General features: G+C 40.1%; 1 protein-coding gene across 5 annotated transcripts in view; it reads right to left on the reverse strand.

Annotated features, from left to right (window-relative positions):
* LOC118769561 (ELAV-like protein 2) overlaps nucleotides 1-3728 on the reverse strand; it is a 43383-nt gene extending 39655 nt beyond the window's left edge. For 4 of the 5 annotated variants that reach the window (XM_036516701.1, XM_036516700.1, XM_036516699.1 and 1 more), the window contains exon 1: nucleotides 3586-3728. The gene's annotated coding sequence lies outside the window, so the exon portion shown is untranslated. The remainder of the gene's footprint in view (nucleotides 1-3585) is intronic. The other variant, XM_036516702.1, reaches the window with a different exon arrangement.
* Between the last annotated feature and the right edge of the window lie 10204 nt (nucleotides 3729-13932).

Consider the following 13932-nt stretch of genomic DNA (forward strand, 5'->3'; position numbering starts at 1 on the left):
TTATGCTTTGCTATTCTTACATTGTACTGGATCCACCCCTGTGCTCTGAGATACTTCCCAATCAACTGCACTTTCAAAAACCATGAGGATTTTTTTTTAATCATTACTGCAAATAGCATGGTTAAGGCAAAGAAAGGGCAGAGGGGTGGGCCCACAGTACAGAGCACTCAGAGTGATGGACATGAGAAAGGAAGCACAGGGAACAGTTTGCTCTAAGCTACCTTTAATCCACCTGTTTGAGACAGACTTCACCACATGTATTTGCATGGCCATGTCCCTGTTGCTCTATGTCTGAGATGATTACTCATTTTTGTGATGTAGCAGATGACTGGCTTTGTGCAACACATGCAGGTACGCAAACTTAAATTTACATTGGTGAAACAGGAGTTTCTGCCAGAAACCCCAGCCCCTTCATCCAGGAAACCACATGTGTGTATGTGTGTGTATGTGTGTGTATGTGTGTGTATGTGTGTGCATGCATGTAAGTGTGGGGGTGGTGATGGTGGGGTGACACATTACCCCATACTCTATTTGAGTAAGCCTCTTTCAAGAACTACATTTTGAGCTTAACAGCTACTCATTTAAAACTTCCAGTGAGTGTTTTGCAGCAATTCCATCCATCCCCATTCAGAGCACTGCATTTGTAACCATTAACCACCATTACTACATCAACAGTTACTTGGTTACTGCATTTCATCAACTACATTTCTTGAACCTATTGTCCAAGTGCTACTTTGACATCACGCTACATTTGAAATCTTGATTTACAACACTTAGAACTGACGAATCGGGAAATGTTTTCCCACGTTATCAAATCACCATTCTGCTACACAACCATTCTGACAATATACACACACTATATTGCTGTAGCTTCAAAAACTCAAGATAGCGAATACAACTGCACGAATCTGACGATGGATTAGAGTATCAGTGAAGAACTGCATCAGTAGAGAAGCTGTTGGACAACGGGGTCACTACCACACTCCCAAAACAACGTTGTGCAAAGACCCATATGTGGCGTTTTACTATTATCATCATATGTATCCAAGGGCTATTAAAAGCAGCCTGGAGACTTTAACTTCAGCTTCAGCTTTGGCCGAAATGGCTGATGGAAAAAAAAGTATCCATTACTTACTAGATTATTTTTTGGAATATTACGGATCTCGTTTAATACGTAATAGGCAGCCATGAGGGGCGCTAGTCGTCTCCATCCGATCGTCTCCCCCAGATAGCGCAGCCTCTCAGACCTCCATTATAACGACTACATATTTACAATTTTAAATGTACGCCAGACATTGGTGGTGACAATGGGTCATCACCAGAAACAAAACCTGAGGATTAAATCTGCTACCCATTTCGTTAAAACCGGAGCGGAAAGGGACCAGTTCATTTTTCCGCGTTTCACGATGTTAACACTAGCTTGTTGCCTGATAGCATAGATGAAATATTGCAGCCAAATAGTCACCAAAAAACGTTGGCGTTTTGCCATACTGCAACTACAGGACCAGACAGGGGGACATCTCCTTTCATGTCAGAAATGCAAAATTCAAAAAAGTTTATCTAGCCACCTGGTTGTAGGCTGCCAGCAAAACTTCGAATCAGTATTTTGCTTTCTGTAGGCTACATCGTGCATCGGCGTGCGTTTTCTCTTTAGCCAACTTAAAGTCAGAATGGTAGCATGGAGCACACGATCGACAACAAACTATAGACACCGAGTTTAGAAGCGCCACCACTAGCCTCCGGGATTGGCAGCCAGCGGCGGAGTCACCGACAAAAGCTAAAGGTCAAAAGATACCAGCTAGCATGCAGCTTAGTTGGGCCGTGTGGAACGTGGTGTTAACTCAGCTAGCTAATTAAATATTATTCTGAATATTGCCGTTAGCAACCTTTATAGCCAGGTAGCTAACTTGTTGCTTGGTGGTTGGTATAACGTAGCTAAATGTTACCGAGAACAACCCCTCAAGGGAAAAAAGCTTGCTTAGGCTAGGTTGGTAGCTCCTACACGGCAGTTGCTATCAATTTTGTCAAGTTCCAGCTCACTGGTTCTACATGTTAAGAAGCCACAACAGTGGCGACACATTAATTCAATTAACTACATACCAATACATTACCTAGCTCCCATACCTTCTTTGATTAAAAACACACAGCTCACACACCAATCTGTACAACAGTAGGTCGGCAAGACGCCAAAATCTCAGCTGTCTTCCAGTAAGGCGCGAAAACGGGGAGAGCGGCGGGAAATCGAGCTGCCTTTATAAGATAGCGGTCCAATTGAAAGCTGGGAAAAATTAGAGACCTCTGTGACTAATTGAGATGCTGGTGGCGCTAGTTGTACCCAATTAGCAGAAGGCCTTCATTTTGGGTGTGGCAGCTGTCTTGAGTCAAAATGCCAAGCCTTGCTCAACCTTCAAGTGGACAGGCAATGGGCTGGCTGACTTGTGTATGTCTTTGTGTAACTGTCAAGACATCACTGTACAACTAAAATTGGTAGTAGGCAGGCCTCTAATATTCATCAAAGTATTAAAATACTGCGACTACTACCATAAGTGACAAGATGTGTGAATACAATTGAGGCTTAGGCCCTGTTTATGGTTCATTAGTATGCTGGCTTTAAATCAGCAGTAGCTTGTAAAGTAGGAGTGGCAGGAACCCTCCGTAATTTAACTTAATTATTTATTTATTTCAGCGAGAGAATCGAAGCGTCCCCTATCAATCTGCACCACTTTTCACAAATCTGACTGCTGTGCTCCCGCATACATGGTTTGTCTTTCATCTGTGGTCAAACATGCACATTAAACGACAAAAGAGGCAAATGTCCCATCTGCCAACTGTACAGTTCCACTATTAACCAACAATTCCACCTCAAACCTTATTTTAGGTAAGGGGAGGCACGCGTTTCGCTGTGGTAAGCTAGTGCTCCCAGCGCCTGTGATTTATTTCCTTGCAGTAGGCTAAGCGCCTAGCTACAGCTACCTGTTAGTGATGCCGCGTGCATACTTTGTTTTAAGGACCAACTTTGCAATGACAGCTCTACGGTGGTATCCGACGAATGATTCCCGTGTTCGATATAGCCTATGTGTCCCACAATATACAGAACAAATCGCGAACGCCTTAAGCCAGAGTGATTAGGTGTATTTGCCCCCCACCCACCCCCCAGTGTTAAGTTTCGATCCTGTGATATTAGGACGACACCCAAATTTCCCCCGTGCTCAGGTGCAAAGACACGCTCACAAGCAGTGCTAAAATGTGCAGACATTCCAGTTACACAGCTAAGCAACACCAATACACATTCAGAACACCATCCAAAAAAGCTAACTAGAGAATAGCTGTATTCAGAGACATTTAATAACGCCCAACACCACGTGAGTGCAGCTCTAGGAGCATACAGAATATGCGTTAAATGAGCATTTCAAATAATGTTACCTACTGGTGATCCCGGCAGTGCGATATGGCCATTGTGTCAAATGACGGACATTGGAAGCACTAAGGCAGTAGGAACCATGATCATAATTCACTTAGGCTAGTTTACTAATCAGCATCACAACAGTTTCGTTACTGTTAAGAAGAAACTTAAAAATCCCTTACCGTCTTTAAATGAAAGTTAGACGTCCTTAGTGTTAACCAAATGTTATACTCAACAAATGCAAAACAACAAAGCAAGATTAAAAGAAATCCCGCTTTATCTGAATAAAACTGCGAACGCAATCAATAAAAACGGGACTGATTAGTTAAAATGTTTGATATTCTATAGCAATCAAAACACTCAAATACGTCCCTAACAGACAGCGAATCAGCCACGAAAACAAAAGGAAATTAACTGAAGAAATAAAATAAATCTAAGAATTTTAAAAAGAGCCGACTTCTGTCTCTCTCTTTACAGGTTCACAACAAAAATAAGCAACATCACTAACTGGGTAGAGAATCTGCCCGGGGAGGATGCTATCTTTCAGGAAAAAGTGGTCCTGCCGCTGGATATATAGAGCCGTATCACAGCAGCGATATACCTCTCCGCACTTGGTGTGCAGCATCCCCAATGCACGCGGAAGTATACGCTCACCGATAGCTCCTTCAACCATGTTGGATTGAGTCCCTTCATGCAATTGGCTGCAGCGTTTTTTCTCTGCACGTCCCTTCCCGCAAACTTGAGACGCCATTGGTCTGATATTTTTTTTCGTCGATCGTTTAGGTCTTGAGAATTTCGTATCAAACAAATCGAGGTGTGAAACAAAGCTAGAGGAAGCGAAGACGAGAGGTCTGCGGGACAAGTAACGACAAAACCCTTCCTCCGGTCTCGTACCGTTTGCCAGTATTATTCACTCAGAGTAAGAACGATTAAGTTGTCTTATGCAGGCTACGTTGACAACAATTGATAAATGAAAAGGAACTATTCTACGACTCAAGGAACCTTTCAAGAAAAGAGATTGCAATTGCAATTTCTAACAACGGGACAATGCTTACATTTGTATGACTTAAAAAAGAAACCTTTCGCGATAAGACCAGAATTATCATGGAAGTCTTTCTCATATCCATTTCTACTTTAGTTTGCCGTGCATATTTGAGTCATTGGGTCGTTACGTCTTTGGCTTTGGGTACCTGAATTACATTCCAAGTAATTTTGTTGTCCAAGAGGATTCGTGTATCCAAAAAATAATCATAACAATATAGGTGTCTTCAGCGTTTCAACGCCTGCAATATGTTAGATGTTCGGACAATGCTGCCGACCTGACTTAATTTTTGTGTTACTGCATTTCCTTGTGGCTGCAATTCTTTGATATTCCAGTATCACTCTTTAAGCTCACATTGAAAGAATATAAGTAACTGATGTAAGCATGTTATCACAGGTCCTTGAAACCATTGGCTGTGCACACATCAAGGATATTGAAGCAAACAGTGTGTATAGGAAATGTGTAAATTCCTTCAAAAAATTGGAATAGAGATGTTTGGTTTGCATTGTGTAATATATGTGTGCAGGGCATATGCTTTTATTACCTATTCTATATATTTTAAAACCTGAACATCACGTAAGAGTTTTATGGATTGTAGACGCAATTCGATTCTGTGCGGAGCAGCGTTATACCCACGCTCTCACATATCGTCTCCTTACCTAAACACGACCGCTTTGACAGAACGCATGCGTTTATTCATTCAGGCTGTTTAGTTTATTTTTGGAAAACGCACAGGGCGGGTCTCATAGAAACTTAGAATCCTGTGTGATCTGTTTTCAGCACCAAGGACAGCAACCGATGCGACCGAACAGCAGGCGCAGTGACAATATCGTCGGTCTTAGTTGGAATTTCTCTCTGTGCAACTGCCAAAGTGGCAAACGATAAGCGCCGCATTATGAGAACCCACACAGGCTTACACGCAGATAAACATTGCATCGCATTTTAAATCCCAAAGCACGCTTTGTTGGTGTCAACATTTAATGCACAATGTTTTTCTTCTTTCTTTCAGTAGCTACAGTATCCACGTATTTCCATACCTAATTGGTGTGATGGGGTTTGTCAAACATAATCTTGGGAAAACTGGAGAAAGACACCAGCCTGCCCAACTTTTTTCCTAATTATGTTGTGATGAAGGGGATCATTCCATCGGTTGGCTCTTTCACATTCTGCTATAATTGTTCTATGACTCAGCAATGCGTCAGACTGGTCACAGTTTTTTTTTTTTTTTGCACTCAGGATTCAGGGAGGACATGACAATGCAGATATTTCAAAGGTTTTTAGTTTCCTAACAGCGTCTTTGTTTTCTCCAACCAAATTATAATTAACCAATCAAACATCTCCAGCCCTTTGTTATTTGTGTAGGCCTAAGTGTAATTAAAAGGATTTTATATTTATTTATCTGTCTATTTATTTTGCCCAGAAAACCAAATTAATATGTAGACTTTGGCAGTAGAAATACTGAAAATTTTAGAGGACCTATGTTTGAAATAAACTAATATTTCCTGTGGGGGGAAAAACATGAACACGAATCTTTGATTACACCACATGGTCCTCCAAAACTGTGAATATGAATCAGTTTTAAATTTAATCAATTTTGCATCAGTTTAACAACATCAACACATAATGGGTTCAAAAACAACGGCTCTGAAAAGTCATAGAACTTTTTCTGCCTCTAAATTTAGATCTATCCTTTTACCTCCGGCCACATTCTACAAATGTTAACTGCATGCAGGAAGGTTTTGGCAGTCTTGAGTCTGAGTAGGGCAATGCTGTTTTATTGGAAAATTTGAAATATAAAATAAATTCTGGATAAGGGCTTCCTGTGAGCTGAGAAGTACTGCAACAAGAAATAAGCTTCATTTGTGTTTGTTTTCATTGTTTTAGGGAATATATTTGAACTGATTTATAACTGTGTGCTCACAATATCCCAAACTGTTTTATGTTGATTGTCAAAATTTTCAATTCTTCATATCTGTTTTAATTAAGGATAGTGACCTTATTCAATTCTGCTGGAACCCATACTTAACTAAACAATCTGCAGTAAGAGCCCCATGTAGTGGATGCACATTTCTATGACTCCTTTAAAGGGTAATTACATGACAAGAGCTGTTTTAATCAAGGCAGGCTTCATTAGATAGGGGATGAGATCTGAAATCACATACCACTTGGCTTTTGAAGAGTATCAATTATAATCAATTGTGTATTTTTTGTTGGGGGGGGGGGGGGGGGATTGGGGGGAGATGTGAAAGTCCATCTGATTGTGTCCAACATGAAAACCATCTACCCTTAACATTTGGTACTGAAGGTTATTTTCCCCCCAATAATATATTAAAATCACTCTGAGACCATGACATACATTAAATGGTACATATGGCCTGTACATTGTCAATGTTTTATTTGACATTTTAATAATTATTCTTAACTTTAACATTTAATCGTAATTTAAAATGTCAAATAGTATTTGGAAAATGAACCTGGGGATAAGTGTGTAGTTTGATGTTCAAGTTTCCTTACAAAGCTGATTAATGTGTGGTTTGTTCAACCAAACACTTTCTCTTGGTTTTATTATCTCATAGTATCACCATGACTACCTTCTAATAAAGAAGCAGAGATACGATTATGTAGTATACAAAGTGTTAGTAAGAGCTGGCTCTAATACATTCAAAGTAGAGGCGAATGTCATGTGCATATAGGTTTCCAATACCAGCCAGAGAAGGCCATTATTTTTGCATTATACATTTTTTTTTGCATTGTGCACTGAAGCTGCATTTAGCACAATGGCTATTCAATGGATGACATTTAGGAGTAAAACCCTTTTTTTCCAAACCCGTCAGCCATAAACACAGCGGAGGACATATCCCACTCTACACTGCAGTGTTTTTCCCTGATTTGCACAGAGGGGGTTGAAATGTCAATAACAGCTATTTTGAGACATCAGCAGGCACTGCTCTCAAGATCCCTCAATGTCAATGGATCTGAATTGCGTCCAAAGTGATTAGAAGGCCTCCCAGAAACAAGGATGTGAAGCACGTCGGCATACGTTTCCATGGCTGAATGCGCTAATGAGGATAATTATTGCAATATTCAGCCTTTTTGACAGTCTACATTTACAGTTCTCTCCCGCTCGGATTTACGCATCCATTTATCATTGTGATTTAAATAACCTTTACATTTGAACCTGGGCTTGGCCAAGGATCTACAAATAAGATTTACCGGAGACAGCAGGTGTAGATTAGGTTAATGGATCTTGTTAATTTGCAGCTTCTTGTTCTTGTACACAGATGTCTCTGTACTATCCAAACATGTTTATCTGATAATGGTTTTGACATCCTTTTTAATCATAAGTTCACAATGATTATCTCTGGTTCAACAGAATTGTCTTATATTTGATAGGTTGAATAGTGTATATTTACCAGGTACAATGCATTCCATATTTATTTACAGCCCTGACAAAACAGGAACCAAAAACATAACACTACAGAAAGAGTTTGGACGCTGAACAATTTTATTGATTATAGTTTTTTTTCAATGCTATGCTTTAACATTAATTGCATTTCCCATTAGCAGTTTTGCAGCTCTATATGTTTTTTCCCCTTTTATGTAACCCTCCTTTTGGAATCAGCAATCACTCATAAGACTTTGTTTCACTCTGACAACGTCTGCATTTGTACAGAAGTGCTGAAGAGACACAAAGTCAGTCCTCTGACACACACAGCCAGGAGCCATCCAGTGTGCAGTTGAGACAAACGCCATGCTGGCTATGCCACTGGGGAGCCTCACAAATAATGAGTTTGAATCCAGACAAAATGAGGGTCAGATTTATTCACATCCCTGTAATTATTATTTTGTAAATCCTCATCACAGTATTTTTAAAGACCCGGGAGGTGTAATGGTACATGAACCACCGCATGCTGCAGAAATCAGAATGATCTCTGACCTCAGTGAGCCATCCAGTATGAAACAGATTCCATTAGAGCCATTTATGAATAAATACAGTAGACCGTAATAACAGACCTGCCATAACAATCTTCAATGTTCATGAAAATGCTGAATGAGTAACTGCGATGCTGTGTTTTGACTGTCAAGGCATTATCTTTTTGTTTATTATGAATAAATGACTGGATGATCTTTTGTCATGCAAGTGTGAATGGGCGCTTATTTAACGGCAAACCAGTAGTTTCATACTGTGATTACATAGACTTGCGTAATTTCACTTTCTCCCAAAGGCAGTGGATGTTTATTATTAAGGGATGTGGCCCCAGGGTCAAAGTGTCTTTCCTAATTATTGGATATGGTGAATGCAGTTTATCTAGCCAAATAGGTTTGAGCCAAAAAACTTGATATGGACACAGCTGTCTTGTCTAAGATGCCATATTCACAACCACAGAATGACTGGAGCTACAATTTGAAATTTGCAATTTGATTTGGAGTGCCAAGGGTATGAATCACTAGGATCACCATAACGCAGGCCTCAGTTAGCATCAGTTCTGGATGGTTAACTTTCCCCAGAAAAGGAGTGAGTGAGAGAGTGTGTTGTACAGTGATATACAGTATATAATGCATTTTTAATTAGTAATTGGATTGATTAAACAAGGTATGGTTATGATGGTGACAATGATGATCATTTATAAATAAAAAAACATGCTGTGAGTTATTTATCTATGTCTATCTCAGAACACAGTTGCATAACATCTCACCTTTTTTAAATTTTCACAGGTGCAAATGACAGAATGAACTAGAATTGCTGTTTCACAGAATGACACGTTTTTTTTTTTCATTTATTTCTGGAGTGCTGTTTCTGTGGGGAAAACACAGCCAACACAATACAACACAAAATAAACCAAAATCAATTTTTCTCATCTGTTGCGTCTGCCGAGGCTGTAAAACAGGTTGGGAACAGATGTAATTTCAATTAAACTGTCGGCGTTTGGCTTTACTCTCTCCTCTCTCCTCCCTCTGAGCCATTGAGGACCAGTTGTCTGAGGTGCCTTCGTTGTGCTTTGAAATGGCCTGCCATAAATGGCCTCGTTAGAAGGAGGCTGGAAAGCGGCATTCCCTTCCACGGAGGCGAAGGTAGCGGCTGACAGAACACCGGCGATCGATTCTGCCGTGCGCAGATAAAATGAGAAATAAGGGATTTGTCCACCTAGTTTGGAAAGTTTTCAGAGCACCATTAGAAAGAACATTTCCAGGCACCAGACAAAGGGCATCGATAAAATGCCCTTGATTTCCTTGCTGTTTTGCCAGTTTGCTCTTTTTTCTTCTGTGTTTGTGCATCTACTTCAATTATTCTCAACAGCGGTCGAATGCCGCTGTGATGTGCAGCGGATGTGATTGTCAGCCCTGATATGATTCAGAAAGGAAGAGAAAGGCTCACATCTTGTCACTTTTCTCTCTCATGCAGCACATTTATAGAAGGCACCAAAAACTTGATATGTCTATTCCCTTCATTAATTAATGAATGAGGAAACTGGCCCCTTTTCAAGCGATTCGTTTAATTAAGATGAACTAATTGTATTGGGAAATGCACTTAGAGCTGAGCTCCACATTTTGTTAATCACTGCTTGGTGCAGTGGGACTATGGGGGATGAAGGCAGGACACACTGTTTTTCTTTTCTTTTTTTTTTTTGCAAACCAGGAGTTTAGGGAGTTTAATGCCAGCTAGTGGGCAGACAGTGGCCTGGCCCAGTTTCCCGAGCCACAAAAGGATGACAGAGAGCCACTGCCACAGGTCTGTCACAAAGCCTGTGGTCCAGATAGAGAGTGGAACCAGTCATCTTTGAGGGCCAGGAGTCCCCTAAATAACCCTCACAGGCTAATTCGAGATTTAAAACACTGGGAGGGGATCCAAATTCAGTCTAAGTCACTCATGGAGCAGTAAATGATGTCTCATTTAGTACTGGGGACAGCTAGCCTCAGGGGCAATGTTTTGAGTAGCTGTAACATTATAGTAGTCTGGACCTTGGAGTCACGGTTCTGAACCTAGTAGGCTACTACAGTATTGCCCCTGAGAAAGGTACATTACTGCAATTGCTTCAGTTCAGATCTGAATCAAATTTAAAAAGGCTGCTGAATGTACACAATGTGTGCAGGCACAAGTTGTTTAATTTGCTCACAGTCTGTCTTTGAGTTAGTAAAACAGGATGTTGTGTACAGTAGAGCTAACACTTATTGTTATGCCCCCAAAGCATTTTTTGATTTATTTGAATCATTTCTATGTCAATCTTTCAAATTTACTGAAGTCTTTATCAGAGGAAAATTAAAGAACTTCACTTGTTTCACTTCTGATAGGCAAGTATATATCCTCTAAAGTGACAGTGTCTAGAAAAAATAATAATATTGACAAGAATGCAGTATAAGTATGGTTCAAGGTTATTAGGTAGTGAGTTTTTTCAGTTGGGGACGTAAAAAGTCAGAAAGTCTACTGTACAAAACAATTCCTGTCCTTGAATGAGGTACTAGTTGCAGCCAAATAAAAATTGATTTACTAAAAAAGCAAATTTATAAAACCACTTCAACAAAACTCTTCTGCCACTTTATCACATCTAAGTCTTTTAATGCATTGCCAATTGCTCTTTCTTTTTTTTGTATTTCTTTTCACTAATTGAACTAAAACACAAGAGATTATTAACATAATGCAAGATCACATAAGGTTATCCTTTTTTCAATTTTTTTAACATGTTATAGCATGGCCTTTGTTCCTATTTAATCTGGCGCAGGAAGGAATTCTGAAAGTACTACAATGCAAGCTCAGATACTTTATGTCCATACACAGCAATCCAGGACTCCAGGCCCCATAAACAAGCTCTATCATCAATCCAGTTCATTTGTTAGTCGTTACTGAACTTACCACTGTGGAGTTTTTTTTTTTTTTTTTTGGTGCTTTTTCAGTGTTATAAAAAGCCTTTGCTCTCTCAGGCTGGACAAAGGACACCAACCATGCAGGCAGTTCTGTAGTGCAATATACCAAAATCGATAATGATTCAGCATGAAAATTCCCACTGCATTAATCTTCAGAATGCAATTAGTCAATACCTGAAATGTGTGTGGAAATCGGCAATTAAACTTTAATCCGTACAAGAAATTGTGCATTTAAGAGGTACCAACAATATTTTCACTAGATCACAGAGCTGCCACTCACCTACAGCAGCAGAAGTTCTGCATTGCAAAATATAATAGAGCTGGTAATATCCATCCCTTTTGGCTTTGAAGGGAGGAAGCAATAGCTTAACGCACTCGCTAGCTTTACCTGCTAATTGGTACCTCATCTGGCCAAGCTTTGGAACTTTGTCTAGTACTTCTAGTACTCCTAATATTGTTGACTCTGTATGGTTTTTCGCTTGTGTTGTATTGTACCTCACTTGTAAGTCGCTTCGGATAAAAGCATCTGCCAAATGAATAAATGTAAATGTAAATGTAGGAAGCAGCCATTGATATGGCAATGTCCCTCAGTTGCAAGACCTCCACGCTTTGTGATTGACTTTGATGCTTTTTCACAGCACAAAAAGGTAGTGAAGCACTCACTGAATGATGTCTCTGAGGCTTTTGTTTTAATAATGATTATAGCACAGCAGTGTTGCAGCATGGATTTAGGAGCTCTCCATTTTGGAGAGTGTGGTGGGAGAAAACCGAAAAGCAGAGACGGGTTCCTTAAAAGTCTGGATTTCAGCCATTAATCTCAAGGCTTGTCGAGTTTGCCCCATTTAGTTCTGATGAGTAACCACTGTGTTCTGTAGCAGCTCACTGAAAATATCCCCGTTTCCAGATATGACAGGTGATTTAGCAGCAATTTTGAAAAAAATAAAATAATAACTTCCAATAAAACTTTCCATTTTGTAACATTTACTCTGACGTATCTTGATATCTGAGCACAGGCTCAGAATTAAGTCTCCTTCTCACCCAAGGCAAAAGAAGGTGAGCCTCACTGCTAGGATGGAACAGTAAGTGTTGTCATTTGTGGTGAAGAGCAGGTGTTCCTTTACTGCCATACACTGGTGATAAAAACGGTGAACTTTCTTGCCAATGACAATTTTATGACTCTGACAGGATATGAGCATGTTTCAGCTGCCCAATCAGACAATGAATCAAAGCCACATTCTTCACTGTGCTTGGCCAAGATCAGACTCTATCCACCTTCCTGATTTTTGTACTGGTAGATTGATGACCATCTTGGCAAAGAAATCTGACACTTCTCAACTCAGCAACGATTGGTCAAAAGCATCTATATGTATCCTGTTCATTCTGAATCTGAATGCTGCTGTTTCTGGCACATTGCTTTGCTCTCCACATGGCTGTAAACACGGCTCCTACACTTTTTTACATTAAAAATAATGCCCTGCGCGGCCATTTTTTTTGTGTAATTTCACATTCAGTCCACGTACTCGAGTGGTGCAGGGTGAGGCAAATGAAATATCCACGGTTCTTCAGCATTTGCCATTCACTCCCCTTATCCAGCTGTCCTGATGCCAAGCACAAAAGGACAGTAACTGACAGTTTGCTCAGGGTTCCAGTGAGATGTGACATGGGAATCTGTATGTGCTAATAAATACACAGTTGCTGGTATGAAAGTGCTGTCGCACACTGTGAAGAAGATGCCGAGTTCTGTCAGGCTCCTGGAGCACTGCCCCGCTGACAGTAACTATGGAGATGCTGCGCGCCACTGAATATGTAAAGACGGCCGTCACAAAACATGAAGGAAATAAGGAAAATATTGACTTTCACTAGAAGGCTTAAAATGGCCTCCGGTCAAGACATCATCAGAGGTCGCAGACTTCCCCCCCTAGGCACATTAAAATTGGTGCTTGTTGGCGGTGGGGCGGGTTGGGCTTTTGACTATATATTTTATACAGTCTATAATAATAATCTTTAATATTGTCACCTATTACTGATTCCACACTGTAATGTCAATGAAAAAGACTAGAGAAGACACAATTTAAATGCATTGGTCAGAGGTTAATGATATTTGTACATAATTATATGGGTTATTGGGCATGTTACCTTTACAGCTTATGTAATTGAAACAAAAATATATATACATCCAGCCCTAAATGAGCACACTGACTATCATTCCAATAATAAATGAGCATGGATTTCCACATTATACTCAGCATGGACAGAGTTTACCACTTCAAACTACCAATTATCCACATTTAAAGCAAAACAGGTGAGTTAACTTATAAATATAGCCTTTATTAAAAGTATAACAGTGTGATCTCATCTATTGAAGAATAGGTCAGAATAATACAGGTCTGTGCTGTAAGCCCCTTACATGTAGAAACATATGCTGTGATATGCTGTGATCCCATCTCCTATAAAGGCCTGTACTGTGATCCCATCCCCTATAAAGACCTGTAAAACCTGTGGTGTGGCTGCTTCCCTTACAAAGACCTGTGCTGGGAGCCCCTTCCCAACACAAACCTATGCAAGAAACCCTTGACACATGGGATGAGATATGGCTAAAATGATTTCTCTGTAAAAATGGAGGTAC

This window comes from Megalops cyprinoides, chromosome 22 (assembly GCF_013368585.1).
Source record: "Megalops cyprinoides isolate fMegCyp1 chromosome 22, fMegCyp1.pri, whole genome shotgun sequence".
Lineage (NCBI taxonomy): Eukaryota > Metazoa > Chordata > Actinopteri > Elopiformes > Megalopidae > Megalops > Megalops cyprinoides.